The sequence below is a fragment of the Nicotiana tomentosiformis genome, chromosome 6 (assembly GCF_000390325.3).
Source record: "Nicotiana tomentosiformis chromosome 6, ASM39032v3, whole genome shotgun sequence".
Taxonomy (NCBI): domain Eukaryota; kingdom Viridiplantae; phylum Streptophyta; class Magnoliopsida; order Solanales; family Solanaceae; genus Nicotiana; species Nicotiana tomentosiformis.
In genome coordinates this window covers 135780462-135793331 of record NC_090817.1, presented here as the reverse complement: position 1 = coordinate 135793331, position 12870 = coordinate 135780462, and the positions used below count along the sequence as shown (strand labels likewise).

The following is a 12870-nucleotide window of genomic DNA, read 5'->3' as shown; positions in this document are numbered from 1 at the left end:
CGTGGAGAAGGGTGGACAAATTAAAGAAGCATTTCCTGATTAGCAACTTTTTGCTATCACCCAAGACCCTCCCCCATGGTACGCGTACTATGTGAATTGTTTGGTGAGCTGGGTACTTCCTCCTGAAATAAAATCTGAAACTAGAAGGAGTTTCTACATGATGTGAACTTGTACTATTGGGATGAGCCATATTTGTACAAGCAGAAAATGAGGTAGAATTAATGGTTTATGATTGTCATGCATCACCCTATGAGGGCCATCATGGAGGCAATAGAACAGCTGCAAAGGTATTATAATTCGGTTTCTTTTGGTCAATATTATTCAAGGATGCCCATGTATTTGTTAAGAAGTGTGACCAGTGTCAAAGAACAGGAACAATCATAAAGAGGCATGAGCTGCCTTTAAATAACATCCTGGAGGTCAAAATTGTTGATGTGTATGGGATAGATTTTATGGGACCATTCTCATTGTCCAGGGAAAACAAATACATCCTGCTAGCAGTTGACTATGTGTCAAAATGGTTAGAGGCGATCGCATTGCCAACAAATGATGCTATGGTGGTAACTGCGTTTTGTGAAAAAGAACATATTTTCGAGGTTTGGAACTCCACGTGCCTTGATTAGTGATGAAGGGACACATTTTTGCAATCGATTGTTGAATAACCTGCTGGCTAAATATGGAGTCCGCCATAGAGTTGCTACGGCATATCATCCTCAAACAAGTGGACAAGCTGAGGTGTCTAATAGAGAAATAAAGCAAATCTTAGAGAAGATAGTGAGTGTGAATAGGAAGGATTGGGCTGCAAAGTTAGATGATGCCTTGTGGGCATATAGAACTGCATACAGAATGCCAATTGGGACGTCGCCGTATAAACTTGTTTATGGGAAGGCATCTCACTTGCATGTTGAACTTGAACACAAAGCGTATTGGGCCGTTAAGAAGTTGAATATGGACTTTGAAGCCGCGGGCGAGAAAAGACTCTTGCAGTTGCATGCGTTAGATGAGTTTAGGCTGCACTCTTATAAAAATGCTAAGCTTTACAAAGAAAAGACAAAAAGATGGCATGGCAAGCATATCAAGACACGCCACTTCGAGCCAGGACAACAAGTATTATTGTTCAATTCTATGCTAAGGATATTTCCTGGGAAGTTAAAATCGAGATGGTCAGGCCCATTTGAGGTGGTGAGAGTCACTCCTTAGGGTGCAATTGAGCTGCGAGCTTTAAATGGTGAAAGAAATTTTTTGGTGAATGGACACAGAGTCAAGCACTACTGGGGAGGAATAATTAATCGTGAGAAGACCAAGGTTGTACTCGCTGATGAGTAAGCGAGACTATGCGTTGTGCCGCAATATTAAATCAGGCGTTTGTTGGGAGGCAACCTAATTTTTATTGCTTTCATAGCTTAGCTTTCTAATATTTTTTTAGAGTAGACTAGAGTTCGCATTTTCTTTGTAGACATAGAATTTATAGGTAGAATGGTGTGGGTCATGTAAATTAGATATATAAAAGGCTCGGGGTTATAAAAAAACAATTGCTAAGTTCAGCGCCCAGGTCAGTGCCCCAGTCCCTTTGGGGACATCCGATAAAATTGGAATGATACATAGAAGATTAGCGTGGTCCCTACACAAGGATGACATGCACAAATCGAGAAATGGTCCAAATTGGTTTTTTAAAAAAAAAGGTCATCGCCTCACGCTGCCTGGAGCGCCCAAACCAGTATGTTTAAGCCCATCAGCGTCAGGCCTAGCATGGGGCGCTGGGGTGGGGGGTGGCCAGGTAAGTTTTTAAATTTTTTATTATTTTTATTTTGTTAATTATATATTTTATTTAAACCATACCCATTAAAACCAACCCATCTACCCATATTCTCTCACATTACAACCCACTCAAATACCCATACCAACACACAACACAAATTAAAAAATAAACCCCCCTCCCTAGACACCCGAATTTCTCCCCATCTTTCTTTCTCTCTCTCTCTCACGTTCAACAGCCAAAGCCGAGCTTCTTCACTCTTCTATCTCACAAATTTCTCGAGTTCTTCTCTTGTTCTCATCCTAAATCCTACATGTATGGTTTCTTCTTCTTCTTTTTGTATTTTAATAGGTAGATGATCACGAACATCCCATTTCTCCCCAATTGCCATAATCTCCAAATTTTGTACCTAAGTTATTTCTTAAGAATTGTTCTATGGTGGGTGGTCCAGTTATTGGCCGAAATTTGTTGTGGGTGTATTGTATACAGAGTAGTAAACTAGAATTCTCTCTACTTCGTTGAAATTTGGGAGAGCCATAATATTCCACCATTGTTAAACTAGAATGCACACACTTCATGCCCACAAGGTATTTGTTAGACTGTTTGAATGAATATTGGGTGCACCGGTGAAGTCTGAGTAATCGAGTGTATTTGTATATGATATTTGGCTAAGTATGGGGTGTGTGGGGATGATTTTAAATGCTTGGGAGCATGGTTTCAATGCACACATGTTGCCCACACCATGTATCCTATATGATGTATATTGTATAGTGTTGTAGAGTTAGCTAATTTAATGTAGTTATAGTAGTTGTGGAAATTAAAGTACCATATGCCACTTTCTTGCATTAAGGTAAATTCACTAAGCCATGATTAATTACTTGTTTGTGTGTCATTGATTAGTGCATTTTAGCTATTGTGTGGCTAGGAAAGTCATGAGTACCCATGGCCTTGGAATGCAACACTTGTGCATTTTAGATCAAAATTGTGAAGTATTGTACATTGAGCCTTCGGATTTAAGTGTGGGGTCATTTTTGACGCGCGCGACAACCTTAGGCGGATTTGTTGATTTGTTCTCACATTCATGCTTATCTGTGTTGCATGTTGCTATGGCAAGAAAAGGCAAAGGAATAGGAAAGTCTTCCACCACAGCCCCCGCGCCCAAAAAGCGCAAGCAAGGAGAAAGATCCTCGAGGCAAGCTAAAGGAAAACAAGTTGTTGAGGGATCACAACGTGTACCATTGCGACCACGACCTCACTTGAATTTAAGTACTGATGAGGCTATTGCATGGCATAGGGGCTTCGTGCCATCTGGGTGGTACGTTTCTGAAATGGGGATTAATGTAAAAACTTTAGAAAGAAACTCCCCACATGTACTTGGCCGATTGCGTGCACTGAACATGGACAAACTTATAGAATTTCCCGGGCATGCGAATTTGAGCATGGTGCGGGAACTATACGCCAACTGGAATGCAAACATGTCCGTGGAATAGACGTGCCTCTGGATAGGCGATCTTTTTATGCATTTTTGGGGGTTGAGAATGCCGACCCAAGGAGGCTAACTAAATTTGTCAAAAGCCCGAGCTACAAGGCGATAAGTCACACTCTTTGTGGGGTAGATTCAAATGCCAAGTGGACCAGAAAGCAAGGTGATATTCATCTTCATATGGTTCGCTCTGCTTTCAACAAGACCGCCAAAGAGTGGCGGAATTTTGTGCAAGCCAGACTCATTCCTGTGGAGCACAACATCAACTGCACTCGAGCTCGAGTGTGTGTCATATTCTTTTTGATGACTGGCAGACCAATTAATGTGGGCGAGATCATGCTCGGTGAAATAGCCCGCACGCGATTTGGGCGACATATTAGGAGGTTCTTCTTCGACAACTTGCTTACGCAATATATGCTCTCCCGAGAGGTGTTAGAGTACCTAGGGTATGATGAGGTAGTGGAGGCACCTAAAGGGCTGTTGGATATCACATCCTTATTGGAGCCTACGTCTAAGCTTACTCAGGCTGCACGTAATGAACGAGACGAGAACTTCAACAGGTATCTTTATAACTCCTTGAATTTAATCATGAGCAGGGTTGGTGTCTCAGACGAAGAGCGTATGCATTTATGCAATGACTTATCTAGTTCCTCCAAAGAAATGTTAGGGATTGCGCTTGGCAGCCCCGTTCACTCGTCGGAGGATGCAAACACTATCAAAGGCTCAGACACGGAGGGCGAGGTTGGTGATGATGTAACGGGGGCCATGGCTTTGGTACCTCTAGGACCGGATGATGATGTGCCCGGAACTATGGATGGAGGGCATGCTGAGGAGGAGGACTCCGACTGACAGGGAGTTTTCTTGTCACCCTATTCTGTTTTATATTTTTATATGCATCGGGGACTATGCATAAGCTAAGTGTGGGGTGGGAGAAATACTACATGTGATGTAAATTGTATAACTTGTATCAATTTGTTTCTTTTATTAGTTTTACTTAGTCTAGTTTATTTTAAAAACAAAATCAGAAAAAGCTCGGACTTTTTCTGACGATGGATTTTTTGGACAATTTTCTTGAGGGATAAAGTCCGAGAAAAAATATCATTTTTTTAGGATAGTTAGGTAGTATCCCTTGATTTTTCTTTGGGCACCGATTCTTTTCCAAGGGTGTATCTCGAACCGGGTACTTTATTATTTTAGGAGTAGGTTAGGAAGAAACTGAGTTGCTGTGAGATATTCATTGACGTGGTTGATGCTGGCACATTAGGCTATGACATACATTCTATCTTCATGTGCATATGGTTTGAATTGTATCGTCAAAGTAAAGTAAATAGCCTATTTTGTGACGCTTTTTCTCAGTTGTTCGACTTGTATACCACATAGTGCATTATTGCTTAATTTTCTCAATTATAGGTACTTGCTTGACTTGAGAATTGAACAAAACCGTCTTGATTGATTCATGTGCAATGTGTGTGTGAGGAATTATAATTCTTTGTGCTATCCTGTGTAGTCTAGAACTTGCCATGTGTGTTAATCGAAGCGAAATTGTTAAGCTGTACTAATCTAGGAAATGACATAGGCGTTTATTGCTAGAGCACTGATATGCTTGTCACTTGAAGATAAAATTTTCAGTTGCTAGCCCCTTTGAGCCTATAGACCTTTCTTTTGGCAACCATATTACAAGCCATACCCCTATTTTGTTCTTAATTTGAGATTGTTGAACCTTTACCTCCTAAGGCACTTAGTCGCTAAAAGAAGTAAGGTGGGAGATTGGGGAGTTGCGCTTGAGTGGAACCATGGAAGGGCCTTTTGATGCACTAAAGTTGAAATCAAAAGTCACTAGCCGATGAACTTTAATGTGTGGAGTGTGTACAAGAGAAGAAAAAAGAAAAAAAAAGATAAAGGAAAAGAAAAATTGCAAGAAAAAATGATAGTCAAAGTATGTAGAAAAACACACACCTCCTAATTTTACTAATTTGTGCTAGTGGGAGTATAGAAGTGCTTAATGAAAAAGGGGACTATGTTGTATATGGTTTATGGCAAGTGAATTGGTTGAGAAGAATATGTGCTCGATTTGTGAGTGTGGTGTATTAAAGTGCCTAGGAGGGTTAGTCACTATTCCTAAATGTATCATATCCGCCCCTTCGCCTTTATAACAACCTTAAAGTCCTAATTGATCCTAGATTTGGCTAGCTTAGATTAGTAGAGATGTACACTACGGGCAAGCTTGTGGTACGACCAGGGATGCATATGAATTCTTTGTGAGAGTGAGCGAATTTTGTTCAATTGTGTGATGTCCTTAATTTATATTCAAAAATATACTTGAATGTGTGGACTAGTCTATATTCACTCTTTTGTTTGTTGGTGAGGGCACATGATCTCATGAATGATTGGTAGTGTTGTAAACGTATCTTGTTGGGTGAGTACGCGAGTTGAGGGTGCTTAGTGGTAACGAGTCGACTCTTGAGGTTGGGTGGTTACCGATAGGTTGTTTGAATTGATTGAATTGAAATGTTATACTTGGGCATGCTTAAAACGGGAAGAATGTAAATTTTGCATGTTCAAGCTTGATTGCCGGTAGTGATCATAGTCAAGGGTAGAGTGTATGGTTAAAAGTTGAAGTGCTCCTCTATAGTTGAGATTTGTACGTAGTTGGGGGTATATTTGATAGTCCTATTGCTCGAGGACGAGCAAGAGTCTAAGTGTGGGGTGTTGATATTTAGCTTAAAGTATATATATTTATATGTATATCGCCTCATGTTTTACTCGTGTTTAGTGGATTTAGGATGTAAAATGTGTTGATTTATATTAATTGAGGGTGTTTTTATGTGTAGGAATCATCCAGAAGCAATTGGGGGTGAAATGTGCGAGATTAGAGCCAAAACGGACGAAAAAAGGAAACCCCGAATTTTCAGAGCCACAGGCAGCGTGGAGCGTCACCTGTGGCGCCACAGGCAGAATGATCAAGAAGCCCAGCGCCAGGGCCAGCGTGGGGCGCTGGGCTGGATGCTGGCGACGGAAGTTTGTCCAACTTTGCCCGGGACAAGGTTATTTCGGCCCTAGACCTACCCAACGCGTATAAAAGCAAGACTAAGTTAAAAGGGTGGACGCCACTTTGAAGAGAGAATACACACGAGAAACATTTGGGAGCAACATTAGTCATTAGATTAGAGGCGATATGTTAATATGCAGTTAGATTATTATAATAAAATTCAAGTACAGTATGTGATTAATAAAATGTGTTTGTTCTAAACATTTAAACTATTTGTATCATTATAGATAAAAAAAAAATAAATACGTAGCGCGTTGCGAAGGGTTGACAAATATGTAGCATCAACCCAACAACTCACAGATCTAGAAATCGAACAACCGAAGAAACAGCCTAAAGTAAATTGGCTATTTAGAGCTTTATCCGAAAAGTCCGAAGCTGGAGGTAAATAAAATACACAACTTATTCATATAATTGGTATCTTTTATATTTATTTTCATTTTAAAAATAGTCATTTGATGTATCTTCCTATATATCTATTTAAGATATATTGCTTACAACTTATCATTATCACATATTCATAAGTTGGAATTGGTCCCGGCATGCATATACTGTGACGCTAAACGATTTCAATATGAACCTCCGACATTTTTTTGTGCAAACGGATATATCAAATTGGCTAGAATTGAAGCTCCCGCGGAACTATATGAATTGTTCATGACTGACACAGAAGAAGCTACAGGGTTTCACAAAAATATTCGAGCATGCAATAGCATTTTCGCATTTATATCTTTCGGTGTTACGCTTGATAAGGACATGTATATCACGATCTACCATCATTGGTACCGCGTGATAATAATCTTTGTTACTTTCAATTATACTTCTTTGATACAGATAATGAGTTGGGCAATAGGATATCAAAAATCAAAGAAGGCAACCTAGCGGACAGACTCATGAAAAAAATAAGGCAGGCAATGGATGGAAATCCATATGCACAATTCTTTCGCCAACTAAAAGACTATACCACATTTCAAAATTTGCAGCTTCGAATTGCTACAAATGCCTCTCTAGATCAACGAGTGTATAATACATCCTCGGTAGAGTAAGTTGCAACAATTTGGATAGATGGCTAACAATCCAAATATACCCTTCGACCGGAAGATCATTGTTCATGAACATTCTAGGAGCAAACATTGCGTCAAGAACTATTATGGTTGTTATGATCCATTGCAATATCCGATTTTATTTTTAAGAGGCGAAGATGGGTTGCATCAAGGAATCAGAAACAAACAAAACCACAACATCCCACAACAATAGGCTCTGCCACAACTATGATCAGTAATATTTCAACTTTATATTAGCAAATTCAATATTTGCCAACGAAGACCAAGGTAACACATCTCAATTGCAAATATACTATAATTATATATGCTTACATATAACATACTTAGTATAACTTGTAGATGCGCACTGCGAAACAAAAGATGATGTTTCTTGCAGAGAATATTACTGCTATAAGTTTCAAGTACGAGAATCAGAAAGGTCCATATTACTATATTATGGAATATTATTGCAGCAATTTGTGGTTGACATGTACATACAATTAGAAACAACGAGGCTTGAATATTTTTAGAAAAGAACAATCCAATTGTAGAAGAAATATTTATCAAGGTATAGTTGATGGTATTATGGCCGGAAAATCTAGAGGAGATAAAATTATCCAAAGAGTACTACTTCCGGCTTCTTGTATTGGAGGTCCATGAGATATGCAGAGGCGGTATATAGACGCAATGGATTTGGCTCAACATTTTGGAAGACTCGATCTATTCATAACAATGACGTGCAATCTTGATTGGGTGGAGATCCAACAAGAATTGGGTAAAGACCAAACTCCTCAAGATAGACCTGACTTGATGACTAGAGTATTTAGAGCAAAATTGAAGGACCTAAAAAACCAAATTTTCAAAAAAAGGAGTTATTGCATCTCATGTCTTCGTGGTGGAATTTCAAAAAAGAGGGCTACCTCATATACACCTTTTTCTCATACTAAAAGAAGACCACAAGATAAAAATAATAGATCAGTACGATAAGTTTATATCTGCAGAACTTCCAAACAAATCAAAATATATGTTCTTACATGAATTAGTAGTCAAGCATATGATGCATGGTTTATGTGGACAACATCGTCCAACGAATTCATGCATGCAAGATGGCCAATACAAGTATCATTATCCTCGCTCTTTCATCAACAAAACAATGCAAGCAAATGATAGGTATCCTATTTACAAAAGAAGATATGATGGAAAGTTTGAGACCGTTCGGGGAATGAAAATAAATAACTAATGAGTTGTGCCCTATAATGCTTATATGCTTACGAGATACAATTGTTACATTAATGTTTAGATCAGCTCGAACGTAAAGCAATAAAGTACCTTTACAAGTATATATATATAAATGCCATAATAGGTGTACCGTTTATATTGAGTCTGGTGATGGAGAAAAAATCATTGATGAGATCCAAAATTTTTAAGATGCGAGGTGGGTTTCACTACCAGAAGCACTATGAAAAATTCATAAATTCAATCTAAGTGAAATGTAACCTCCAGTTATTAACCTTCAACTACATCTCCTTGACAAACATTCAGGTACACAAATTTTAAAGTTACACACTTAAAATTACTGCATATTTTGATGCAAAATTATAAATATGAATTCTAACTTTAGATCAATCCCTAGTGTTTTATTGGAAGAATCGTAATTTGCAAAGTATCATGGCGTAGGACAATAACAGACAAACCATACTTATCGAGTATTTCAAGACGTGCTCCATCGACACCGAAGCACGTACATACCTTTATAGATAATTCCCTTAACATTATGTTTGGAATCCTCAGGGTAAGTTTTGGACAAAAAGAAAAACAAGATTTGTAATTGATCGAATTGCAACTGGTAAGGCAATAACAACAACAACAACGACCCAGTAAAATTCTACTAGTGGGGTCTGGGGAGGGTAGTGTGTATACGGACCTTACCTCTACCCCGAAGGAATAGAGAGACATACAATACTAATTTTTAAATATATATGTAACTTCTTCATTTATTAAATTTATTAACATATGGAGTACTAAATATTGCAGCTAATCCTAGAGAGGGAGAAAGGTATTATGAGCGGTTATTACTAAACCATGTTAGAGGACCATTTTCATTCAAGGACTTATTCAATGTCAATGGAACACAGTTTGACATATTTAAATAAGAAGCCAAAGAAAGAGGGTTATTAGAATCAGATGACAATATATCATAATGTTTGCGTGAAGCTGCCTTTTTAAAATGCCATCAGCTCTCTGAAGTTTGTTCGCAATAATTCTGGTCCACTATAACCCCACAGACGTGAGAAAACTCTGGGATACGTATTTTGAGGATATATCTAAAGACTTTGGCATGATACATGATACCTCATCCATAACTCAGTTACAATATACACTTAAGAGTATTAATTATTGTTTGGAGAGTATGGTCAAGAGCATCAACAAATATAATCTGCCTTGCATTGATCACCAATTTTCTGAAGTTATCCTATCGAAATGCAGAGAAACTGTAAAAGAAATGTCTGTGCAAATACCTACAGAAGATTTAGAGGCACAATCAAAATTAAATCCTAAACAAGAACAAACTTTCAAAATCATTTTGCATTCAGCTGATTGTGGAAGAGATAGATTATTATTTGTTGATGGACCCCGGGAAACTGGAAAAATATACTTATATCGAGCATTGCTAGAAAATGTTAGATCAAGAGGTATAATAGCCTTAGCAACATCAACCAATGGCGTAGCAGCTTCAATTTTACTAGGAGATCGTACAACTCACTCTAGGTTTGATATTCCTCTCCAAACAAATAAAACAACATGACAAACATGTCCAAACAAAGTAGTGCAGCCAAATTTATTCTTAAAGCAAAATTAGTAATATGGGATGAAGCACCCATGGCGAAGCGGCAAACAATAGAAATAGTCGATAGGAGCTTTAGAGATATAATGGACATCGATAAACCTTTTGGTGTAAAAGTCATGGTTTTTGGAAGAGATTTTCGTCAGGTATTACCAGTTGTTCCAAAATGTACAAGAGAATAAATAATCAATGCAAAGTTTGGTAAAATTATTTCTCTGGCCTTTGATGGAAAAAAATAAATTTACCATAAATATGAGAGTAAGAATTGATCCAACATTTAGTGAGTTCTTACTCCGTATTGGCAACACAGAAGAACCTACAATAAAAGATAATTTTATCCCTCTTCGAGAACATTTGTTTGTCAAGTATAATAGTGATGGTATTGCTGAAAAATGCTTAATAAATAAAATATACCCATCACTATAAGAGAATGTTAACTCTGCAAAATATGTAACAGAGAGGGATATCTTAGCAAACAGAAATGAGCATGTTGATAAGCAAAATGAGAGGTTGATAGCTATGTTACCAGGTAAAAGCAAAACATTTATTAGTTTTGACTCTACAGAAGATGACGTCAATAATTATTATCAGTAAGAATATCTAAACACTTTAACACTCAATGGTCTCCTTCGTAGGTATTTTATCATATACATCATGATTTATAAATATATTTTATTGCTCCACTATTTCTCTTTGAACTACCTTAAGAATACACACCTGAAACATGCAATAAAAAATGACTTTCCCTTTAACTTTTAATTTCTTATGCAGGTTAGTCAGGAAACTAGACCCTTCAAATGGCTTATGTAACAGAACAAGAATGATATGTAGAGGCTTTGACAACAACGTTTTATATGCAGAAATTATGATTGGCCATTGTGCAACAAAGCATGTGTTTATTTCACGCATTTAGCTTTCACCCTCTGAAAATAAAGGATATCCTTTCAAGTTCATTCGGAAGCAATTTCTAGTATGTCTTTGCTTTGCAATGACAATAATTAAAGCACAAGGCCAGACCATTCCCAATGTTGGCTTGTATTTGCCCCAACATATTTTTTTCGCATGGATAACTGTATGCTGCACTTTCAAAAGGGATATCAATGTCCACAACAAAATTTCTCGTCCTAACAGAGCAACTGATACATCGAAGTAGAACATATACCAAGAACATTGTCTACAAGGAAGTGTTAGGTATGGTACGTGCAAATAACATATTTGCAACTAATCACACAAGTAATTAGATTATTATCTATACTGCATAACTAACTAAATTGACTGATTTTACTTTTCAGGTTCAAACGACATATAATCATTGAAGTCTGATTATCAACTCATAAAATAGAAAAAACCATTCTTTAATTGAGCTTGTAATTTTTTTCTTACATTTTATACTACTCATTACACACACGTTTTAATATTATCACTATCCTTTTAAAAAAATTATATTTGTACACGTAGGACACACATGTCAAATAAAATGTCTTCTTTTCCATTTGATGTGCAATAATTTGGTTGAAAGAAGAGCATAACCTTGTACTAATGTACAAAGACAACTGATGATCAGATCTTAGTGGTACTTCAACTTAAATATTTTTGGCCCATGTACTTCAACACATGTTGAAAATAGTGATTTTAATGGCTGAAATATGTCTGTCAGTAGTAATAGCTTCTTGTTTTGTGACGACGAGCTAGGAACACAATTAGAGAGTGAAGAAGGGGCATAACAAACAACAATCAAAAAGTGGCTGACTTTGTAGCAAATGGTAGGTGGGACATAGAGACTTTGCTGCAACAGGTTGGTGATGAAGTGTTGGTAAGATATATACTCATAATTAGGTACCTGGATATCCAATTAAACAAGGTATTTGGATGCTAATGGAATCTACTATGGTTCTCAACTCATCTGCATGGGATCTGATTAAAATATATAAAGAGGAGAGCTACACATAAGATGAGTAAAGAGGAGTATAGAATATGAAGCTAGCTCTATATGACATTTTGCAGCAAATAGGAGTATTCGAGATGTTGATGTTGCACAACGCCTCAAAGGGAAGAAATACAACATTTATTCCTTCACACTCCAGCAAATTCTGAGGTATGACACTATTTCACAACAACCTGTGTGTAATGACCTGACTTGTCGTTCTGAGAATTTACGTCCCGTTCAATGGCTTAAGGCCTCGAGCAGCTTCGTAATATGTGTTATGACTTGCGTACAAGGTTGAGTTTGGTTTTCAAAAGGTTCAAAATTAAATTGAAAGAATAATTCTTAATTTTAAAGCTTAAATGAAAAGAGTTGACCGAAATTTGACTTTTAAGCAAACTACTTCGGAATGGAATTTTAGTTCCGAAAATTGGAATAGGTCTGTGGTGTCATTTATGACTTTTGTGCAAAATTTGAAGTCAATCGCAGTTAGTTTGGTATGAATCAACATTAGTTTTGGAATTCGAAAGTTCATAAGTTTCTTAGGCTTGAATCGATGCACGATTCGTGATTCTAGTGTTGTTGGAGGATGTGAGGCCCCTCGAATTTTCTATTAGTCCGAGGCCATAAGCACGCTCACAAGTCGCTTAAGTGTCGTCTTGCCTTTCCATGAGAGGTTAAGGAATGGAACAACTTGGATGATCATGATATAAAGTTTAGGAGGTGTATTGGAAGTTGTTTGGATCTAAGGAGATCCCTAGAAATAAGACAAG

At 37.5% G+C, this 12870-nt stretch overlaps 1 non-coding gene across 1 annotated transcript; it reads left to right on the top strand.

Annotated features, from left to right (window-relative positions):
- The first annotated feature begins 1564 nt into the window (after positions 1 to 1564).
- LOC117276668 (U6 spliceosomal RNA) lies at positions 1565 to 1667 on the top strand. Its single transcript, XR_004506938.1, has one exon. It is a non-coding gene; the product is annotated as a U6 spliceosomal RNA (small nuclear RNA).
- Positions 1668 to 12870: the final 11203 nt, after the last annotated feature.